This window comes from Apodemus sylvaticus, chromosome 1 (genome assembly GCF_947179515.1).
Source record: "Apodemus sylvaticus chromosome 1, mApoSyl1.1, whole genome shotgun sequence".
NCBI lineage: Eukaryota > Metazoa > Chordata > Mammalia > Rodentia > Muridae > Apodemus > Apodemus sylvaticus.
Window position 1 is genome coordinate 19,140,965 of NC_067472.1, and position 24,092 is coordinate 19,165,056.

The 24,092-nt window shown below is 38.9% G+C and overlaps 1 protein-coding gene across 2 annotated transcripts in view; it reads right to left on the reverse strand.

Moving 5' to 3' along the window:
- The window catches only part of R3hcc1l (R3H domain and coiled-coil containing 1 like), a 70,635-nt gene extending 47,666 nt beyond the window's left edge, over positions 1-22,969 (reverse strand). For both annotated transcript variants that reach the window (XR_007978349.1, XM_052185598.1), the window contains exon 1: positions 22,891-22,969. The gene's annotated coding sequence lies outside the window, so the exon portion shown is untranslated. The remainder of the gene's footprint in view (positions 1-22,890) is intronic.
- Positions 22,970-24,092: the final 1,123 nt, after the last annotated feature.

Sequence of the window (24,092 nt, forward strand, 5' to 3'; positions counted from 1 at the left end):
ATTACACTCATCTTCCACAGCTGAAAATAGGGCCTAGCACATGCAAGACACTAAGAACTTGGGCCTGGCACATGGAAGACACTAAGTATTTCAGTACTTGGCTAATTCTATTTTCTATAGCCATAAGGTAAGAAATGGAACCCTGGAGTTCTACGCCAGTCAAAGGGTATTGTACCTAAAATAATTTCCTAAATTATATTTGTTCATATATTTTCTCTGAATAAACTAGAAGCATCATGAATGCAAAACCTGGACTGCTTTTTTAATTTTGTTTGTATATATGTGTGTGCCCATGCATGATGTGCTATGTAGGCACACACCCTACAGTGTACATAAAGAGGTCAGAGGACAACCCTGTGGAGTCACGCCTCTCCCTCCACCTTTATATGGGTTCTAGGGATTCTAAGGATTGTACTCAAGTCATCAGGCTCGTGTAACAACTGGCCTTACCTGAGGAGCCATCTAACGGGCCAGCTCTTTGCCCTTTCTGAAGCCTATAAAACAACTATCCCTATGTATATATGTATGTATGTATGTATGTATGTATGTATATATGTGCATTGTGTATGTATGTATGTATGTATGTATATATGTATACATGCATAGTAGGCAGCTAATGTCCCCTCAAAATTTTAAGGCAATGTGCAAGCAACTCACATACACTTACCTACCCCATGTAAAAACACACTCTTCCTACCAAAAAGATTTATTTTTCATCATCTTTGGCACAAATTCTAAAATGCTATCTGCCAGGTCTCATGCCCAATAAATTTGCATCCCCAAGCAACTATGGAGATAGATAGCTTATGGGGAGGGGGCACTCTTTGGTCAGGTCCCAGTGCTGGCCTGTGGTTAGGGGAAAAGGAGTGGGGGGAGGGGTGTTGTCCTGTGATTAATCACTGCCCACTCTGCTTAGGGGTATTTATCACAGCCCACTGTCAGGTAAATCACTGGAAAAACACCTCTTCAGTAATTAATGTGAAGTGACGGATGGACAGCCCCTGGGCCCATTAATCAGGAACATCAGCAGCCTACTGAGATTATGAATGTCAGGATGCATAAACTGCCGGTGGATCAATAAGCCCAGGAATTCATCCAAGGCTCTCATTTCCGAGGCATCTCCGGTACATTAGGTTCCCTCAACCCCTCCCTCAATCTGAAGTGAAAATCAAGGCTTTGGAACAAAGAACAGGAGTTGAGGTCTGAGTGACCACTGCAATATGGCCAAGGAAGCTGGCTACGACCAGGACAGGCAACAAGCACACAAAATTCCATATACTCATCAAGAGGCTCTCTCAGAAGGCGTGGCACACTGGAAACACAGTAACTAGTAAGACATAGTTGGATTTTAGTTATCAAAACCTCATTACCCATTTTAGGTATCATCTAGTCTCTTGCTTATAATATTACCCATTTCCCTGTCCATATTTTCTTCCTTTAAGAACCACTAATATGAGGAGAAAAAAAAAATCAATTTTTACTACTTAAAAATCTGGGTAAATTTTTAATTTAATAAGAAAAAGAACTTGAATGAAATAAAATTATTAAATTATTTAAATGTAATTTAATCTCATCCCTCATTACTGTGATGAACACAGAAAAAGTTCCTACAGTGTTAGCAAAAATATTCTCCATGAAAAACATTCACTTAACTTGCAAAACTGTCTGGAGCTAAGAGAATGACAGTCTCATCATCCCAAGTTTAGCCAAATTCTGTATAGGAAGGAGGTGGAGCTAGGGCCTCACACTGAGAATGTTCTAGGTTGGCAGTGACGGGAAGTAGACTGCCCTTACTGCCACATCCCGCCAAACCCCAGTGCTGTGCTTTGTGGTCAGACTCAGGCCAGAGCTACAATTGTTGGTTAGAAAGTGTCTCAGAGTTACGGCTGCCTGTTCCGCTAAATCTCATTTCATCCTACTGATGGATGGATGGACAGATGGCTGCTTGGTGAAAGCAGCATTATCAGCCAGCTTCTATGGAGCCTCTGAATGATGGATAGCCCTCTTTCTACTTTCTCCAAACCACCATCGATCCAAGCCATATTTCAGCGGTCAGAAGCCCAGTAATATTAAGACACACAATCAGGTTAAGTTACTTGCAATATAAACCTCTAGAACAGAAATCTTAACAGCTCTGCTTTGCTGACATGAACTAGGCTAAAAAATGTTACAGTTTGATTCTTTCTAGCTCCTAACAATGAATTCCAACAGCTCAAAGCCCAAAGGGAACAGCTGGGTGTTATTCCTAGCAGTACTTGAAAAGCTGGCTCGCCTGCCAAATTTTTACTCGCCAGTTCATTTCTGGGAAATGAACTTGCAGCAGTGGTGAGCAGATCTGTGAATATGTGTATCCAACGGAGTATGAAGCTATTAAACCATCAAACCACCTAGAGTTTGTCAGTGGTACCATCAATAATCCCAAATGTGTGGAGCCTTGGATCTACCAAGTAGACCAACATGAAGAAAGCTCATTAAAACCAGAGCAGATTAAAATCCTGTCTAAAATCAGTGAATTCTAAAACACTGTATGTAATCTGCTCGAACAGCCTCTACTCCCTTATTTGTATATCAAATTGTTAAATCCTAATCCTTGCCTGCTTTCACAAGCACATTTCTGTATTCATTTGTTCTGTTGCTTACTAAACACCCATCTGATTATCTGATTGGATTCCACGTCTACCTTTGTTCTTTCTGTGCTACCCTTAGCCCACCAGCAACTTAAGAGGCACATAACTGAATTCATATCAAAATTATTCCCACTTTTATGGCTAGTAAAAAAGTAGAATGTGACATCAGCTTTGTGAAATGAAATCCTATAACTCAGGAAATATTTTTCTATGTTAACTCTTTCCCTAATGATCTCCTCTAAATGACATGCTATCAACTCCCCTTGTCCCCGATCAGGATATCCTGGGTCCTCCTAGTCTTCCAACTGTTCACTGAACCATTGCCACCTTCAACCTTTGCTCAGACAATTTATCTTTTTGTGGAATAAAAAGATGTCTCACTACAGTGTTTTTCCATCTTTAGTGCTTAAGCCTTAATAATTATCAACATAGTTTTTAGCAAAATAATATACTATTTTTAAAATGTGTACCTCTGCTATAATGTTCTAACTTAAGAACAGTTAAGTTTGCCTTTCACATAAATATTAAAGAATTTCTACAAAATCTTACACTACTATAAAAGGTTCAAATAGTTAAAATAAGAATCCTAATTTTTCAAATAAAGATACTGAAGTTTCAAAGATTTTGTCCTGTTTTGTTTTTGAGACAGGGTCTCACTATATGGCTCTGGCTAGCCCGGAACTCACTATATACATATCAGTTGGTCTGGAACTCAGAGATCCACCTGCCTCTACCCCTGTTTCAAGTGGGACTAAAGGCATATACACTACATAGTCAGCTCAAATCCAAGGTTTTACTGTCCATGGCCACATAAATATTAAATAGCAATATAAGACTGGAGCCTAGTCACAAATACTATGCTCCCTCTGTTCTACTTCTCAAGACATTTTCATTTTCATCCTTGATTTCAACAAGAGGGTGCGTCAGAGGTTAGGTTGAGCACTGTTTGTGTGCTGTTTGGAAGAACCTGGTGACTACTGTACCTCCCATCCAAGATGTGTACTGGTCACCTGACTCATTAACTGTCTTAGGAAATAAAAAAAACTAGATAAAGCCCTGACAACCTCCACTCTCTTTATTTGTCCTAGTTAGATTGAGAAAATTAAAGAGAGAAAAGCAGAAACTGAAGAATAGAGAGCAAGAGGCCCTATAACTCACCCTAAATGGACAAGGCTATGATAGGTACAATGTCCCCCCCTTCCACTTCCATGAATGACACACATTCTGGTCAGAAACAAAGCCACAAGATGACTGACTGGACTTCCCCCTCTGGTGGCCAGAATTTGTCATTACTGCATCTCCTGAGTTTCCAACCTACCTTTCCCCCATCTCCCTCTCAAAAATCCGGTTAAATAATTTCATCATTTTAAAGACAGGAAAGAGTTATCTCAGACTTAACAACTATTTAAATGGAAAGCCAGCCCAAAATTCTATCACCTATCATCTAAACTAACAATTTTATCACCCAGTTTTCCACCAAGCATATGCTCAAGATATATGCTCAGCGAAGCTTAATCAGGAAGTTAATTGTGCTGCAAAAATAATGCACATAATGCACATCAAATCCAAATATATTATCCATGCTAATGCTCATCTCCATTAGTGTAAATGGTCAGCACAACCTTCCTATCTGATTCCCACAGAAATGTGCCTCAAATGCTAGACAGGAACTCTACAACTGTTCTACCAAGGAAGAAAAAAAAATGTTTTAAGAATTCCAAAATGGGTACATCAACAAAAGAAAAAAAAGGCTCTGTTAAATGAGTAGTAAGCAATTGCAATTCTTTAAACTATATAATCTGTAAATTCATAGAAAGGTTATTTTATATCCATTAGCCAAACACATTTTAGAATAATCCATTTTTACAATCATTTGTACAGCTATCTTAAACCAATATGAAGATCCTGATCTTTCATTTAGGAAAGTCTTTGTAGAATTTCCAATTAGGTTAAGAAAGTATTTAGTCAATGCCTAAGAAAATGATGACTTGTTTTTTTTTTCAATCTGCTGCTGTGAGCCATGTCAAATTCTGTCTTCTGTTCCATTAAGGTCCAGGCCTACAAACAGAAGTGAAGCAATTGTGGACAGCATCAGTAAAGGTAGCAGGGGAAAGAAAGAAAAAGGAACCCTCGGCTACTAAATTGTGTGTGTTTGTGTGTGCGCGTGTGTGTGTGTGTGTGTGTGTGTGTGTGTGTGTGTATTAATGGCCTAGTATACGAAGATCGCCACACTGACTATGGAGAAAGCCATGATGGAATAATTGTAAGGTGTGACCAAAAGCAAGTGTATTGAGGTAGAAACTTGAAATAGTTTGGGACTGAAGAGCCTAAAAGGCAGGCTTTGAGTTAAGAGTTTTAAGACTCTTGGCAAGAAAACTGTCACTCTGATATCATTTAGTGAAAGGCTGAACCATATGATGCTCCTTCACATGAACTACTGAGGGTACACTCTGCTTTCCCTCTCCTGAAGAAGAGCATGTCACTCAGAGGACAGGGGAACAGAACATTTGGTATGGAAATGGGCATGTATGCAGTCAGGTTAATCTATACCACAGTATCAGTTGCTTTTCTCTCTGCTGTAACAAAAGTTCCTGACAGAAGCAACTTAAGAAAGAGTTCATTTTAGCCAACAGTTTGAGGGTGATAGTCTGGCAGGGAAGGCATGCGAACAAGAGCAAGAGGCTGCTGGCCACAATAAGGCTACAGTCAAGAAGCAGAGATGGATTCTGGTGCTCAGCTGGCTTCCTCCTGTTCCTCTTGAGTCTGAGACACTGCTTAATAGGAAGGAGCTACACACTTTCAGAGTGAGCCTCCCCTCCTCAGTTAAACCTTTCTGGAAATCAAAGACACACACAGAAGACAGTCTTCTAGGTGACTCCAAAATCAACAATGATGATTAACTAGCACAACATGGATCTACAAAATATGGCAAAATAGAGGAGTTTAAATCTGGACTATATACTGTCTTTTTAAAATAAAGATTTAATGGGACATGGCCAAAATAAACAAACAAATAAAATCCATTTACTCCCAACTACAATAAAAAAAAAAAATGACTCAAGCTCACCTAGCTTTTAACCGTTGGTTAGGATATCAGAGTTCCCACACTAAACTACATTAGGCTACATGATATTCAGTAAAACACATTAATATATTAATTCCATAAATATTCACAATTTGCTTAAACTCCATAAATGCAAAGCAACCAAAGACAATTCAAAACTGCCTCAGTAAAACGAGAAAACCACCAGGATAAAAACAAAAGAGCATGCATGCTTTTTCATGGCATGTCTATTTCCAATAATCTTCTAGACTTAAAGTGCCCACACTGCTAACTATTGTCTGAAACATCCTCATTCACCTTGTGTCACCCTCAAAGCCATATGGTAAAGAACCTCACCAGGGATCAGCACAGGGACTTCCTCTCTTCTATTTGCCATCAGAATAATTTCTGTTCTTTTCCCTTCAACTCCACTATGTATTTGAAAGTATTTAGACACACATAAATAAACATGGGAATAATGACCAGTAAAACTGATAAGTTTTTATATTAAAGAAAGTTTCAAGTCAGAGTACAGAATATTCTTCATTCCTGAATTTTAGAATTCAAGAAATGAAACCAAAAATGATGGTATACCACTATAACCTTAGCACATAATACATAATTTCAATAGAATCTTGAGTCTTAAACTATAGCATGAAAAGGTTTTCCTTGCAATATAGCATAATTAATGTCCCAAACATTTTACACTCCACTAGCTGTAGTCACCACGCATGAGCACCAACTGATTTCACACTTTATAGGCGGGGAAACAGGCTGAAACATAGTCTCTTTCACACTCCACTGCCATGGCAACCTCATGGCTCACCGACTTAACTCTTCCAAACGTAACATTAGCTCCAACGCTGACCATCTCTAAAGCAATCAGACCAAAGGTTTGCTGTAACTGAACAAGAGCAACGTAAGAACTAGGAAAGCAGACTCTTCTGTCCCTACTCTGCATATACACTTGGCAGTAGAGAGCAAGCAGAGAAGAGAAAAAAAAAAAAAAAACTAAAGTTTTTTATTTTCCTATACATCTGGATGTTAGTCTGCGTGTCTAAAGTTACTTAACGATCTCTTCCCCGAGTCTGTACTGAGTTAAAATGGCCTCCTCTTGCTGACGATAAAGCATTCAAGGATAAGGCTTTGGGGCCGGGTCTCAGCTTCACATGCTTTACAGCTTACCCCTCTCTAGGCCACACTCAAAGTTATTTTTTAAAGCAGAGGCCACTACTTCTGTGTATTGTCTCTGTGTATTATCTCTTTTGTCCCCAACCACAAACCTAAGTGGTATCTATCACTATCTCACCTTCATAGATGAGAAACCAGAAACTTTAGTTCCTTAAGATCAGAGCTTCCACATGTTGATTCAGTGTGCCAAACCCTACATTTAACTATGTTAGACTAGAACACTAACATTCTAAAAATTGTAATAGAGTAAAAACATAACAGAGATTAGTTTAATAAACACCAACAACAATGAGTAACTATAACTAAAGGAGGTGGAGCCTACATAATACAAATAGCTACAACTTATCTGCAAAGCTTTCCCTGAAGCTACGCCAGCATGACTCAAAGACAGCTGTGCCTAGAGATGGAGAAACTGAAAAGCAAGTTTCTCTTTGAGCAGGCAAAGAAAACATGAAGTTAATAAATAAGAACTTCTCTCCTATGCAGTTTTAAAGTTTACTAATTAAGAGCTTCAGGCATAACAATTACCTTAGAATATAAAAACATTGTCACAGCAATGTTTTAAGGATCAAAAAGCTTACACAGAGGGCTACAGAGGCTTTCAGAGAAAAACAATCTACTGAACAAACATTGCTCAAATACTTAAAGCACATTCTAATCTATTATTCTTATGAATCAAAAAGAAAGATAAATGTTAAAGAGATAGAAGCTAATAATAGGTAATGGCATTTCCTCACCATAAAACAAGTATCAACTGTCCACAGGGTAGTGAGAGCTATGCTGGGGCAGTGGAGATTATAAAGCAGGAGGCATGGAACAACACAGTGTGAGACACTGAAAAGAAATGGAGCCTCCCCGAGTAAGATGTCTCTCATTAGAAAGGTGAAGCAGGTTGACTAGGTTCTCTGAGTGGAGTACATATAATTGCCAATAAAGGCAACACATACCAGAACTCCAAAGTAAAGAGGCATCTTTAAGGCCCTGAAACACCTAAAGAAAATGTAGTGAAATGTGTGGGACACGAAAGTGGTATTCAAACAGAATTTAGGAGAGACATTCCAAACAGAAAGCAAAACAAAATAACGCAGCAACAACAACAACAAAACCCTACCACTACCACCACCACCACCACCAACAACAACAAAACCAAGTAAAGAGGCAGGTCAGAAAGGACCACAGACACAGTAGCTTATGCAGCTGGCCAGATCTGGCAGTATCAAGAAGCCAGGCTCTTGGGAAACCCTCTTCCAAGGCAGTCCTCTGTACCCTCACTAGACTGAAAAACACTTCTGTGAGCACCAATCAAGCCTATGAGGGCTTATCCTCCTACCAATTAATTCCCAAAGGCTTGACCTCCAAAACACCATCATGTTGAGATTTACACTTCAACTTGTGTTGAACAACACATGTTGAACAACATGGTGGGAAGGAAGCATGAACATTCACCCACAACACTAGATTAGGTAAACCACAGATGTGTTGTCGGGAAACTGAGGAGACTTTAAATCTAAGACTTGACCATGCATGGGCTTTCAACACCAGGGATTAGGCATTCAAAAGGAGCAGTAGAGAATCGGGTCTGTGCCCTACAGATAATCTGAACAGTGATATTACTGGTGCCCCGAGGTGACCATTACTCCTCCCTTGACCACCACCTCTGTCCTTCCATTACTAACCCTTCTATCTTTTTAAATATGCATCACTCACTGGTGTTAAGACAGGATCAGCAACCTCAAAACTCATATTTCTCTCCTGCTTATTTAATTTAATGATATCAGTAGCAAAGCAGTAACACATATAACCTAAAATCAGAAAAAATATCAATATAAGGACTAGATTCCAAAGTAATGGCTCCCAAGTCTAATTCCATACTTAGAATAAGTCATAAAAGAACAGAACTGTAACTCATCCCCATGAAGTACTCCTCTGTAATCTAGAACTCATTCTTTGATATCTAACACTACTATAGTGGGCCATGTATTCCTGAAACAATACCAGCTAGTGGTATATAAGTTTGTGAGTCAAATTAAATTAACCAATCAACCAGACACACTGTTATATATTAAAGGCCAGGCTATTTGGGATCCAGTTAAGTGGCCTTACCATCACTGAAACAATTCCTAGAGAGGAATTTTTAAGCTTTCATTTCCATTATACTGATATTTACAGTTTCATTTCTTGACCATGATAAAAACTGATATATCTGGTCTCTTTAAAAATTTAAATTCTGGAGTTGAAGAGATGGCTCAGCATTTAAGAACACTGGCTACTCTTACAGAGGACCAGGGTTCAATTCCCAGAACCCACATAGACGCTCACAAACATCTGTAATTTCAGTCCCATGGGATCTGATGCCTTCTTTGAGCCTCTGTAGGTACTGCATGCACACGATACACAGACATATAATTACGAACACTCATACACATAAACAAAAATAAAATAAAATAAATCTCAAAAAATTTAAATTCCATCTGATCCAACCTTACAGGTGTTTTTCCTTATTATTTTATGTGTATTATTATTTTTTTTATTATTTATGTGTTTACCTGCATGCATAACTGTGAACCATGTGTGTGCCTGGTGCCCACAGAGACCAGAAGAGGGTGCTGGATCCTTGGAATTGGAGTTACAGAGTTATGAACCACTGTGTAGTTGCTGGGAATTGAACTTGGATCCTCTGAAAGAACAGCCAGTGCTCTTAACTACTAGGCCATCTCTCCATCTCCCTGAGCCTTAAAGTTTTGATGACATGACAAAATAACAATAATGATACCTATGAAAGAAACCAGCCCCCTCCCATGGCCTATCTTTTTGTCTCCCTGCTTACAACAGAGCTTAACTACTAGAACAGTTTGCATTCAAACTGCCCACAAAACCTAAGAGCTGCTCTGTTCTGTTCTCATTTCTTCCCCTCCTGTCTCCTCTTTAGCTTACATATAACCATTTATTCTGCTGTCCACCTTCCCTGACAACTGCTCAACAATTCAGAGCCTGTCACATATTGTCAGTACTGCATTTGGGGACTTCAGAAGTACTCTTGTGGGACAGTACAGTGTGTTAGTACAGCATTTTCCTGGACACAATGTCACTTTTTATAGCCAGGAATAAATTAGTTTCTTCTTAAAAAAAAAATACACCTAATAAGACGGGTACAAGGAGATTTTCAACAACCAATTTCCAACATCGTTTGGTTTGCTCTAAGCTCTAAGCTGTCCTGCGCATGTATCTACTCACTAAGCCACACACATCTAGAAATACCTGAAAAGTGGCTTTTCCCCCTGTGTCTATGGTACCTCATCTTTGTATTCTATTTGAGACTACTTTGTTCAAACTCAGGTCTTAACATCAGCATTTATTTTTGATTATGTCTCACTGTGCAAAAACCATTTAAAGGAAACTTCTGAGCTGTGTATTATAGTGTACACCTGTAATCGCAGCTTTTAGAAGGTTGAGGCTGGACAATCAAAAGGCCAGTCTAGGCTACAAAGACAGTTTAAGGCATGCTTGAGCTACATAGAGACACACAGAAAAAAAAAAAAAGAAGAAAGAAAGAAAGAAAGAAAGAAAGAAAGAAAGAAAGAAAGAAAGAAAGAAAGAAAGAAAGAAAGAAAGAAAGAAAGAGAGAAAGAAAGAGAGAGAGAGAGAAAGAGGGAGGGAGGGAGGGAGGGAAGGAGGGAGGGAAAGGAAAGAAAGGAGGAAAGAAAGGAGGAAAGAAAGAAAGAAAGAAAGAAAGAAAGAAAGAAAGAAAGAAAGAAAGAAAGAAAGAAAGAAAGAAAGAAAGAGGAAAAAACAGTATCAGTATCATGTTGTTATTTTCCATCCAAGTTCTGCCATGTGTTTCAGCAACATAAGTAAATTATCTTCAGACAGTTGCTGTGGCCAACCCTGATTACCACTAAAGGTCTACCCTGCATATCAGTTTCCAAATTGTTCCTGGCTAAAAGAGAAGCTGTACAACAGTGACAAGACCATCAGGAAGTGAGAGGAAAAACCCTCACAAAATAGCAGTTCATATCAATATATACTAGTCTTCTTTGAAAAAAAAAAGTTAATTGAAAATAAGTACCTAAAAAGTAATATTGAAATTAAAATTAGTTGCCTAATTATTTTCATCTCCAAGTTCTTTAATAGCATTATTCATTATACTTTACTGAGGATTTAAATGGCCATCTCTTCTTCTTGAGTGAGTTAATTAAACCCCTATAATAACACTGCATCTTTGCTGTTCTTTATATGAATTACAGCAAACCTAAAGCCTGATGAGGGTACTAACTCTCAGTTGTTACCTCAGAAAAAGACCCCGCGCCGAGGAAAGCTGATAATCCGACCCTGAAACTAAGTCCACACTCCACAGCACTAACTCTACTAAACCCGGCAAGCAGAAATGAAGGGCCTGAGTCTTTCAAGAAACTTACTTCACCTCCCGAGAGTTACAAGTTACACTCAAGTCCCACAAATAAGCAGTCATATATAGGATGAATAAACAAGTTATAAAATGATTATTATTAAGTAACTTACCACTTTTATTTTTTAAATTAAAAAAACAATACAAAACAAAAATTCTCCAGGCAGTGGTGGTGCTTGCCTTTAGTCACAGCACTCCAGAGGCAGAGGCAGTCAGAGCTCTGATTTTGAGACCAGTCTGGTCTATAGAGCAAGTTCTAGTTGCACAGAGAACCCTTGTCTCTGGAGGGAGGGGGGGACAAAAAACAAAAACAAAAACAAAACAAACAAACAACAACAAAAAAAAACCCTAGATAGGCAGGCAGGCAAACAGATAAAAATAAAATAAATAAAACAAAAAATAAAACCACTCTATATACAAGCAAGCTACATCTGAAGGCAAATCATACAAAAGTTTCTGTATGTCAGCCTTACCTAAAATAACAACAAAAGTCATTTCTAAAACTACATAATATTTCTTTGACACCTTTCCGAGCACTTAACTTTCCTTATCTCATTTTGTAAATAGTAAAGGTTTAATACAGTGATAGGCTACGGACTGTTTTATTAAATAAAAACAAATACATACACAGGTACACTTTTTAGAAGCCTACCAACAAACCAGAGTGAAGACATATCTCACTTTAGGCCTCTGAGAACTGCTGTAATGGGACAGAAACACCTTCTAGCTGCCATCAAAAAAAGGGGTAAGAAACAAGAGAACAAAGTACAAGAAATACAAAAAGATGTTCACCCTCCAGTCATTACTATAATTCAATATGTTATGTTAATGGCAGGAGTTGAATATGATGACACTTTGAAGATATTCTTGAAGCTGGGTGTGAAAGAGAACCACTGTAATTCCAGCACTTTGGAGGTTAAGGCAGGAGGATTGCTTCAAGTCTGAGGCCCAACCTGGGCTACTTTAAAGACACAAAAGTAGATGTGGGCAAACAGAAAGGTACTTTTTGTTCTCAAATAACCCAATTATCGTTAAATTATCAATTTAATGCAAACTAAATGAAAACATTAGTAACAGGTTTTGATGGAGATAGATAAGCTAATAATAAAGTTTATCAAATTAAATTATGTAATAGGAAAATATTTTTTAAATTTCAGAACTGGAGCCAGGGAACTGTGTCTGTCAATAAAGTTCTTCCCACACAAACACAAGGACCTGAGGCCAGATCCTCATCACCCATGTAAGAAGCTGGGTACAGGGGCATGGCTGAGAAGGCCGACCGAGGGGGTTCTAGAGCTCACTGGCCAGCCAGCCTCACCAAATCAGTGAGTTCCAAGTTATTCTGTCTCAGAAGACAAGTTGGAGAGCAAACAGAGAAGACACAACTGACTCCTGCCTTCTGCATGCATGTATACACAAGCATATGTACACTTGCTTAACACACATACACACAGACACAGACACAGACACACACAGACACACACACACACACACAATTTTTGAAAGTAGTCCAATACACTGAGATAATGATGCAGGTATAAAACTTCCAGAAACAAGACCAATAAGCTGCCTCAGGCTGGTGGTCTGAGTTCACATAAAAGTAGTAGGAAAGAACAGACTACACAGAGTTATACACAGACACACACACACACAAAACGTCCAGAAATAAATGATAAAAATTTTGAAAGTAATAAGACGCCATATCAAAAGCTGTGAGGGAAAACCTGATCTTTTTAAAGAAAATATATTCAGTCAGGTCTGCAAAAAAGGATTATTAGGTCTACACAATATTTGTAACAACAACAACAAAATATCAAATAGAGCATGGATCCAAATTAAAAACTAAAATCATACAAGTACTCCAAACAAAATGTAAGTAAATTCCTTTCTACAATGTAAGAAAAGATTTTTCTATTTCAAAACAAGATTCAAACGAAACAAAAGAGTAAGAAACTGGACTACACAAAAGCCTGAACACTGACACCAAACACTACAAATAAGAGAAAACCGCACTAGAAGAAAGTAGGGAAGCAGAGCATGGTGGCTCACTGAGCTCAAGACTGCCTGGGCTAGAGTGAGACCTTGCCACTAGACACTGCCCCTATCCCACGAGAAAACAAACCTGCCAAAAAGCTAAACTATATTGAGATCCCAGTTAGACAAAGTTTTAAGAATGTAACAAGATCCTCTAAGGGTCAGGGTGAGGAGAAACTAACACACTTCCAGCGAAAACTGAAATTTGTACAGTCCCTTCAGAAAGGAAGTTTGCAATGTCTAAGAAAACTCTATGGAATCTGGTCACCTCTCAATTGTGGAATCAAAATGCTCCCCAACCCCTTCACACTTGTCATTATTTTCTACTTGTTTTACAATAAAGATGGAAGGCTTCCGTAGACTTTTTCCAATTAACCAGTTAACTTAAAAATCAAGGGAGGCACATTTTTCCTCTTCTACAGTAGCACTCTCTCTGCAAACCACCATATTGTTACTAATACTTTACCTTTCGCTTATTAAAACAGTGTCATATTATCTCACATAAGAATATTCTAGTCTTGTGTCTATATGTATAAATGTGTGTGGAATGTACATGGTCATAGGTGTGCACATGAACACACATGTTCACATCTACATGTAGAAGTCAACATGTGTAGATCAACATTTGGTGTCATTCTCAGTCACTCTTCTTTTGAAATCCGGTCTCTCACCAATCCTGAATCTCACCAATATGCCGAGGCTAGCTTGTCAGAAAGATCTAGCTGTCCCAATATCTCCAGGGATGGGATTACAGACACACGCCTCCAAGTTGGCTTTTTATATGGGTAGTGAGGGACCAAACTCAGATCCTCACTTTAGAGGCCTGAGCAATCCTACTGAGTCCCAGAATATCTAATCTAATGAGTAAATTCAGTCTGTGGGAAAAGTGGGCAGAATGTACAAAACATAAGCAATTTTTGCTTCTTCCCTTCAAATCCTACTAAGATAGTAACAGACATAAGACCCAAATCCACAAAGAAAGAGAATAGCAAAAAGAAAAAAAAACATAGCAACAAAATTTTTGAAGCTAGATCACAGAAAGATATATACAAGATTAGTATTTAAAAAAAAAAGATTGTGTGCCTGATTAGGTATTCTATGTAATATATGATGGCCCCATCCTTTGGAGAAGTATAAGAAGCCATAAGAAGAAAACATAAATAGGAAACAGGAGAGAGAAGTAAAAGAATGCCAGTAAATGAGGCTTCCAGAGTAATCGTGCATCCAAAGTCAAAAGCCCCCAGTCCAGACCAAAAGCTAGATAACATCAGGTACATTACATAAAGACTGCCATTCTCCCACTCTTGACTACAATGCCGTCTTTTTAATCATGCCCTACAAAGGACATGCTCCACCTAAGCAAGAAGGTAAATGAAGAATGAGGAAGATATGAGTTCTGACAAGACTGGAAATCAAATCCAGGAGAAAAGTCTAGAGATTACAACAAAGGGAAATCATTCTAGTAGGCCCAGAGATCCATCACTCAAACAGTAGAATAATGGAAGTCTGTGGAAAAGGAGCTTCAGAATGGAAGGGAAGATAGGTGAGGAAGGAAGAAGAAAGGGAGGGGAGAAGGGTAATTGGAACTGAGAGATTACATGACCTTGAGGAAGACCACACCGAGGCCATTTAAGACACTATCAGGGAGTAAAATTCACACAAGCAAAATAGCAATGCACCACTATTTAATTTAACCAAATGTCAAAATGTAACTACACTGGGAAGCTAAAAAGGGAGCACCAGTGGATATGGCTGTTTAAGAAGAGTAAAACTGGAGTTATGGGAGGTTGTAAGCCTTCTGATGTGGGAGCTGGGAATCTAACTTGTATACCTGGGAAGAGAGGCAAGTGTTCTTAGCCACTAAGTCATCTCAGGTCTCATATCTGACTCTTTAAATTATGTCTACAAACTGTCTTCCTACTGATTAAATATACAGAAAAATTTTTAAACTAATCCAAAGAAACAAAAGCCAAACAGCAATATATACTTTGATATTAAATAATTCATTCAAAAAAAGCTAAACAAAATATTTTTAATTTAAAGAAACAAAGAAAAGCCTTTAGAAATTGTTCTCTTTTTGTTAGGTCTTTATATTTCTAATACTGACAAACAAACAAAATATGAAAGTCTTAAAAATTAAAAAAAATAACTTAAAGCAAATAATTACCATTAGCAAAGACAGACAGGATTCAGTAATTGTAACACTAGGAGGGTTGTAGGTCTGACCTTACTTACAAATTCATTAATGATCAGGAGGCAGTGCAAATAACACATTTAATTAAATTTGCTCATTTATCTATTTTGGGAAGTACGATTAACAGCAGTGTGAGAGAGAAGTAATATAAAAAGACAGAGATGGATTAAAAACATTGGCTGAAAACCAACTAAATCGGAGAATGGTGGACGACTACATAAAACTAGAGGCTTAAAACAACAAGAGTGGTATGAGAGGCTTATTTATTATCTATTTGTTCCCAAACTTCCAAAAAAGTAACTGCAGTCAATATTACTATTGTTGGTCAGAAATATATAGGTACACACCTATATCCAGGCTCAAAAAGGGATCACACTCTAAAAATAATGTACCAGTTGAGTATCCTTACTGTAACCTGGGAACCAGAAGTATTATATTGCAGAAAAGTCTGGATTTCAGATTCAGATTTTAAAGATGTTTAGCTTGGACTGTTGGTGCAGCTTGGTAAGAGCAAGTTTTTAGATAATCTCACTGTTTGTCTTGATTCATGGACAATGAAGATTCAAAACAGTCTACGGTTCCCAACCTTTCTAGCAACAAGCTGTGGTTTGTGACCTAATTTTATGAATAGCATTAAAAAAAACAGTCTGTATAACCTAGAGAAGTATCCTTTAAGGGAGAGAGATGATTCCCTTCCTTTCTCCTTTCTGCTAGGAGAAATATGAATAGCTGAAGCTGCGGTGCTCTATGCCTAGAGTGACATTGGCTCTTATGGACACCCTCCCACCTCAGTGCTGGAAACTAATCTTGCATTCCTAAAGTGAGACTGTAAAAGAACAGCATCTACACACAGCGGAGCAACACCAACCAGAGCATGAAGCTTCCTGGAATTCTTAACACTAAGAGGAAGAACTTTCTACTATTAAGCCTCTCTTACTTGGCTGCAACCAAATCCAATCCTAATTAAGATAACTTCTACATGGATAATCAATCATATAGAACGCACTCCATCAGGTCTTCTGCAGCCTCCTTTCCTGTCCCCACCCACTTCCTATAGTATAGGAATACTTTATCTTCAGTCTTTTCTGCTCCTTTCTCTTGAAGCTCTTCAACATTCCTTTAAAAACCTATATCTGATTTTCTTCGCGCTCCAAATTTAACTCTAGCAGCCTATCATAGTGTAAGATACAGCTATACAAGAATGTAACTGATTTTTAAAGTAAAATGATAAAGTGATGGTAAAAGCAGTGTCTGGGAAGTGGTAAAATATATAGCTAATATTTACTGTGCTCTTCATATTTGCCAAGTATTACTCTAAATCTAAGAGCTAATCCCCAACACAATCTCATCAAATAGGGAGCATTAGTACCAGCTCTATCTTAAAAACAGGAAGACGAAACCCAACAAGTAACTCATGTAGGCTATGCAGTAATACACAAAAAAGGGTCATTCAAATCTAAGCTTCCTAAACCCACTCTCTTAACACATGCATACTCAGAATACCCAGATCCAAAGTGCTAACCCAGCCTAGAACCTTTTTAAATGTTTTCAGCAGTCACAATAATTACTCAAATTCCTTCTCCAATGGTAAAGTTCATGACTTTGCTGATTAATTTTAAGAAACTACCAAACATCACTTATAATGAAGTGAGTAAATAAGAAGGGTGGTCAGGCAAACTCCTTTAGAGTCAAGGGATGTAATCATCAGATGCTGAGATTAGTTTTCTTGTACACTTCTACTGCCCTAAGAATCAGTTCCAAAGACTAACACCAATAATTTATATTTGCTAGGATAAATGTATGGCCTCAAAAACAGATTACAAGGCAACACCCATTAAGATTAATTAATTTTTTTAAACAACCACATAAATTATAACTTAAAACAACAAATTAGAAACTAAAATCGTTATCTTTCTGGAAGACCTGAGCCTTCCCCAATGACATTATTATGCTGCAGTATTCCCCAAGGCCATTGTTGTGTCACAGTATACTTGACATGTCAAGCTCACAAATTTGTACTCTGACTCTTCAAGTGTTCTATCCCACCATCTTACTACCCTTCCTCAGCACCTCCTATATCCACAGTAATACCACTACTACCGAAACACTCTCCAGTTGACCCATAGGGCATCTTCCATACAACACCAAGAAGATAATAACCCTTCTCAGACTATTATGACTCTCAACAGAAATTCTGTCATATGAGATTATATTCAACTAATATTTGGATAATTTATACTTAAATATATCAAGAGTTGCAGATATAGCTAACGGGTAGAATGCTTGCCTAGATGCACAAGGCCCAAGGTTCGATACCTAGGACCACAAAAATGTTAACAACAAAAAAAATTTAAGAATTAATGACAAATAACTATATCAGATTAGAGTAAGTTCTACTGCAAACTGAATGCATGACAAACATAAAAACAAAAGCCTTTCATTTGCAGGGCTAGGGATAAAGGCAAAGTACAGAACACTTGCTCAGCAATTTCAAGGCCTTGGGTTCACACCCAAAACAAACAAAACCTCTCATTTTCAGAAAGGTTCCAATTTAGGAACTACAAACAGAAAATCATAGACTTAAAAAACTAGCTACACCTGAAAAGTTAGGTTATGGGTTGATTTTGTTATTTCCTGATTGGACAAATTTTCTACAGTAAATATATCTTACAAATAACGCTTATTTTAACGTGATATGAGTCAAAGGCCAAGTACAGAAACTGATCAACTTAAAAAGAAAGACTGGCCACATACAATGGCTTATGCCTGTAATATCTGCAACCTGGAAGGCTGAAGCAGGATGAAAACTAAATACGAGTTTGGAGATAGTCTGGTAGGTTTCAGGCTATCTGGTTGTGACTGTGGGGCTCTAATGTGACTTCAGTCCTGTCTCCTTAATAAGGGCGACTGGGCTGGAGAGATGGTTCAGTAGGTAAGAGTACTTGCTACATAACCATGACCTGAGTTCAGATCCCCAATGCCCATTAAAAAGCCTGTGTGTGGCTCTACACTGTAACCCCAGTATTAACTTGTTGGCCAGCCAGTTAGATGAAAAATGACAAGTTTTAGGTTCAGTGAGAAACTCTGTCTCAAAGGAGTAAGGTGGAATGTAATAAAGCAAGATACATGACCTACGCCTCTGGACTTCCAAGTACACACACATGCACTTGAGAAAGGAAAGGTAAAAGGGAGAGAGGAAAAGAAGAAAAAGAAAAAAAGAAAACAAGCTGGATACATAGCTGAGCAATAGAATATTTGTTTACCATGAACAAAATGGCTGGTATATGTTAATAAGTTTTGGAATGCCATGTCATACAACAAAGCTTAAGGAAACCCTGTCTCAAAAAAACAAAAACAAAAAACAAAACAACAACAAAAAAAGAAACAAATTTGTTATTACTACTACACACTTTTTGCCCGAATCTTCAACTCTGCATCAAGTTTAATGTCACATGAGCGGTCACAGTTGATCATGCCAGAAATTCATGTCATCATATACAGTTAACCTACTTGCTTGAAAACCTCACTATACTAGATACCAGAACTTGCTAATTCCAATATTGCTTCTTCCCCCCTCCCATCATATTGCTTCTTTGTTTTTATCCCCAATCCTAACTTGGCCATGTTTAGTATAAAAAGAGAGAGGCAACAAATATTAATAAAGTGTAGAGAGTTTGAAAAATGGTCAACTACAGTGAAAGCTAACATGATACAGTGAAAAGCACACCATAGACTAGGGGAAAGTGGGGTATAGCTTATTCAGAGAACACTCTCCAAATGCAGGCTCGCTGCCACTGAACAACACCCTATAACTTTTCTCCTATCTAATGCTCTGACAACTAAATTTCTCTGTAATTCAATAAGCTCTTAGGAGTTACCCAAGCTTCATCCATCCTGCTAGGCTCATTCATGTTTTCCCCACAAGCTAAGAGCACTTTTTCTGGTGAATAGCACACAAGTTAGGTTCTCTTTCAAAGCATGAATAGTCTACTCTTTGTTTCTATGGGCAGGAAATCTACCATAAATATATAACTCAACAATAAAAAGAAATGTTTAACTCATACAGCTCAGGTAAGTGGTTGATGCTATAGGTTGCCAGTTTTATATATTATATGAGGGTTAGCTTCATAAATTTTTAATTAAAAAATCTATACTTTTACTCTTGGCACTATTTCATTTACTTATATCTAATGAGTTGCATGAATGCCAAATAAAAAATATGTCAGATATCTGTGAGTACTTAGTGCATGAAGTTAATAAGAACAGGTCACAGCTTCAAACTCCATGTGGGCCAATTAGCTTTGCAATGTTTCAGGCACTATGGTCACAGTCAACTACCTTAACCTTGGGTAACAAGGAAACACACTAATCATATGAAACATTAAGGATTAAGAGGATGGATATTATAATCACAATCTGTCAGAAAATAACAAAAACTAAAAATATTAATACCAACAACTCTATTTCCCACTAAGTTTGATGAGCATATGCCCAGCTCTAATAATGCTTTGTTCAGCTATGCAGGCTAATAGCCCTACTTTACAGATGACGTGATGTGAATTAAAAGCCTAAACTAAGGCTACACCCAGCAGATACTGGAACCAGAACTTGGACTCTAAGGCTCAGGGTATTTCCACAAAATAGTATGGACTCACCTAATTGTGCCATATAGCATAAGATAATCAACAAAATGTTCTTATTCAGTAGCCATTGCTAAGTGAACATCTACTATGTATAAGGCAAAGAGAATGAAATCTACCTTACAAAATTCTTTTAAGTAAAAAGGAGTCAAAATACAAGTGTTTAAAACAAAGGTGCCAACACAATATGCAAAATAGTTTAATATGCATGACTTTCTATTGTTTAGCTTTGTGTGTGCATATACAAACAAGTGTATATATGTATGTATGTGTATATACATATATATTTGTGCAAAGAAACCATGCTGAAGCAGAACTAAAGGTAAGAACAAATCTGAAAAAGCAGATGGCACAACATGAAAGAAAATAATAATTGCTTTTTGGCCTTTTGGCTAAGATCAAGTGTAAATAAAAATAAAGGAAATGTTTTCTTATCATTTAAATTTATGGGTATCTGGCAGTCAGTGAGACACCTGAAGAAAATAAAAATAGTATTTCAATTCTTAACCATAAGATTTTGCCCTGACCCACAAATCATGTCTGTAAGGCTTTTTCTCCTTGCTTTCTCTAAACTTGTTCCTTACAGATACACACAGAACCAGACCTCAGCAGAGGTAATCAGTCATTTAAGCTTCCACCTTTAAAAATATGAAGGTCACCAAGTCTCCTGGACTCCTTTAGGCTAAAATGTCTGTTTTGTTTTTGTTTCACACAGTGTCACCAGGTAGCTCTGGCAGACCTGGAACTGATATACAGATCAGGTTGGCTTTGAATTCACAGAGATCCATCTGCCTCTAACTTACTAGAATTAAAGGCCTGAACTACCATGCCCAACTCAAGCTAAAACTTTACAAACAGCCTAACTTAAAAACTGAATGCTTGCTGGGTGGTGGCCCATGCTTTTAATCCCAGCACCCAGGAGGCAGATCTCTTGTGAGTTTAAGGCCAGTCTGAACTACAGAGTGAGTTCCAGGTAGCCAGGATTATACAGAGAAACCATGTCTCAAAAATGAAAAACAAACAACAAAACCTGTAAATGTATGCAAAAATGGGGGGGGGGATAACAAGACACAAAAATTGTTCTATAAAATTCTATTCTTGTCAATATCTGAGTCATAGTTAATCGTTCTGCTATGAGCTACACTGCATAATGAAATAAACTCTTAAGTACAGATTAAAAATAAAGCACCAGTCCAATTTCAACTAACAAGGTGCAGAAAGAAAGAAAGAAAATCTCTAGAAAAGTATTAACTTTAGCACATGCCCAATAACCATTTCACAGCAGCACAATAGAAAACCCTAAGAGTGAAAGAACAATCTTTGAAAGAATTTTTTTTTTTAAAGATGAGTTCTCCCTATATTATTCTTCCTGGCCTGGAACTCACTACAGACTAGACTACCAAAAATTCAGAGATCAGCCAGCCTCTGACTTCTGGTACTGGGATTAAAGGCTGTCATTGCTTGTTGTTATTGCTAGAGAAGTAATTCATAGCTTTATGCAATCTTACCAGTGAACTATACCCACCCCCCCAACCCCTGCACTAAATAGCTAAAGCAGCTATTACATGAGTAGCACCTGAAAAGGATATAGAAACCCACAATGCCTCGGCACTGGGTGGTCGTTCAGAACCAAGCTTGGGGAACTCTACGTCTTAGGAGATGCTTGTAATGTGTCGTGCTTCCAAGGTTGTTACAGAGCAAGAGGGGCGGCTAGCTAGCTGTGTGTCGAGAGCAGTCCCATTCTGATGGGCCTCGAAATCCCAAAGTTTCACACTGATTCCACAGGTGGTCAGGCCCTAATGTCACCTCTCCACTTGAAACCTAGCATTAACGCTTGTCTATGTTTCATCTCAGTTTCTAAAGACACCATCAACTCTAGTCTTCATAATGACATGGCCGTGATTTTAAAATCCAACTGACCTGGACCACACAAGTTCGGAGGATACCGAAACTTTATTGTAAATAGGTTTACAACACAAACGTTTCACACATATATCATAGCTGAAACTCATAATACTGAAAGGCATAACAGCAAAAAGACTCTGTACGCCCCCCCCCCCTTCTTTTCCAGAGAAACCAAAGTGATGGTAATGTGGACAAAAGACCACAGGTCCATCAAGTGGTCAACCCATCATCCTCTCAGGATGTAGACTCTATATACCCCGTGCTCCTTCCCTTACAACTCAAAAAGCGACGAAAAAAAGTTTATAAGAAAACTTTCGATAAAGTGACTTGGAAGTTTTCAGAAGACCGCCCAAGGAGAGCAGGAAGTACACCCAACTTTACAAACTGCTCACGGCCAGCCCATAGCCCGGGGGCTCCGGGCAGCGGGGCAAAAGCACTACGGCCGGGGAGTGGCCCACGGCCAAGGGCAGCCGGGAAGCCACCTCGGTGGTCCACGGTCCCGCAGCCCTGGGGGGTCCTAATAGATCCCGCTCGCTACCGGCTGACTGGAGACGATTTCCACGCGAAGCATTAGAGCCGAGGCCTAAAACAGGCCTGCGGCCCCTTAGAAAACAGAAGAGACCGGAGAGAGGTCCTCCCGCCCGGGGGATCCAACAGGTCGAAGGGCGGAAGCTTCCCAATAACCTCCGCCCCAGGCGAGGGCCTGCCCTACGCGTCACGTGAGGAAAAGAAAAACAGCGTTAACACAATAGGAGGAAAGAGGATTCTCTCCCGAGCCGGAGAAAAGAGGCGAGGGACAACGACCATCAATTCAGGGTGAGAAAGAATCGGAGACAGGGGTTCGCGGTTACCGGGACGCTGTCGCTCTCCGCTTCCGCCGCCACCGAGAAGCGCCTGCTCTTCCGCTCGCCGCTGGGGTGCGCGCCAGGCCTTGGCTCCACCCATGCCGCGGGACCTCCTGGGAGTTGTAGTCTTCGCGAGACCCTGCGCGTCATGTGGGGGCGGGGCTGGCAAATGGAGAGGGCGGGAGGGCGTTGACGCTCCTCTATCTCCTGTATCGTCCAGCCTCCATCTCTATCCTCAGCTGTGAATGCGCTCAAATCTTCTCACGTCCTACTCAATCATACTGTGTCTCTTTCCTCGTCCACAGGCGAGTTTCTTCGAGCATAATCTGCGCTTAGCGTCTCTACTTCCTTCCTTGAGTGTGCTGAGTTCTACATTGCAGCTTCTGCCCCCGCAGAAAATGTCCTTGTTGCAGCCAGTGTCCTTGTCAGCAACCTGCTGGAAGTATTTCCAGACTAACTTAAGCATTAGTCATTGAAGCTCTTGGACATTATCATTTATTTTCTATGACACTATCCAGCGTTGCCTCCCTCATTCCATGCCGTTCAACTCAGTCTCTTCCTAGAATTCTTTTGTTGGAACTCACCTCTTGACTATTGTTCTCTGCAATTCTTAGAATAAGGAAGGGTAGAGTCCAGCCCGGCCCCCTTTTGCCTTAGCTTATTGTACTCCCAACTTCTAGACGGCCCCATCTCATTCCTATCTTGCATGTTTGTCAAAATAGCTTGAAAGCTTTGATGGGCTAGTGGTATTGCTCCGTGATTGGCAAACAAGTAAAGTGCCCGGGGTTCGATCTACAGAACCATACAAGAAAAAATAAATAAATATTTGAAAAGTTTGTACTGCCCCTCCTCTCTGTTCACTGGTGTTCATTCTTCCCTATGACCTGCCTTCCCATCCGTCTCCATTACCTCTTCCAACTACATTTGAATGCTAACCAAACCCTGTAGATTCTATTACTCTAGCACTTGAGTCTGTTCTTTTTTTTTTCCACTGCCAGATATTTGATTCCCACCTGTTTCTTAGCTGATTACTGTTCTCCTTACTGATCTCAGTACCGCTGTGGGGTCCTTACTGCCAAAGGCCAGTTTGTGTAAATAACAAATTTAATCAAGTCATGTTTGTGTTAAAACCCTGTAAAGACACCACTTGATTGAGTTTGAGAGAAGGAATGAAGGTGAACACCTTGTAGCTTTTACAAAATAGCAGC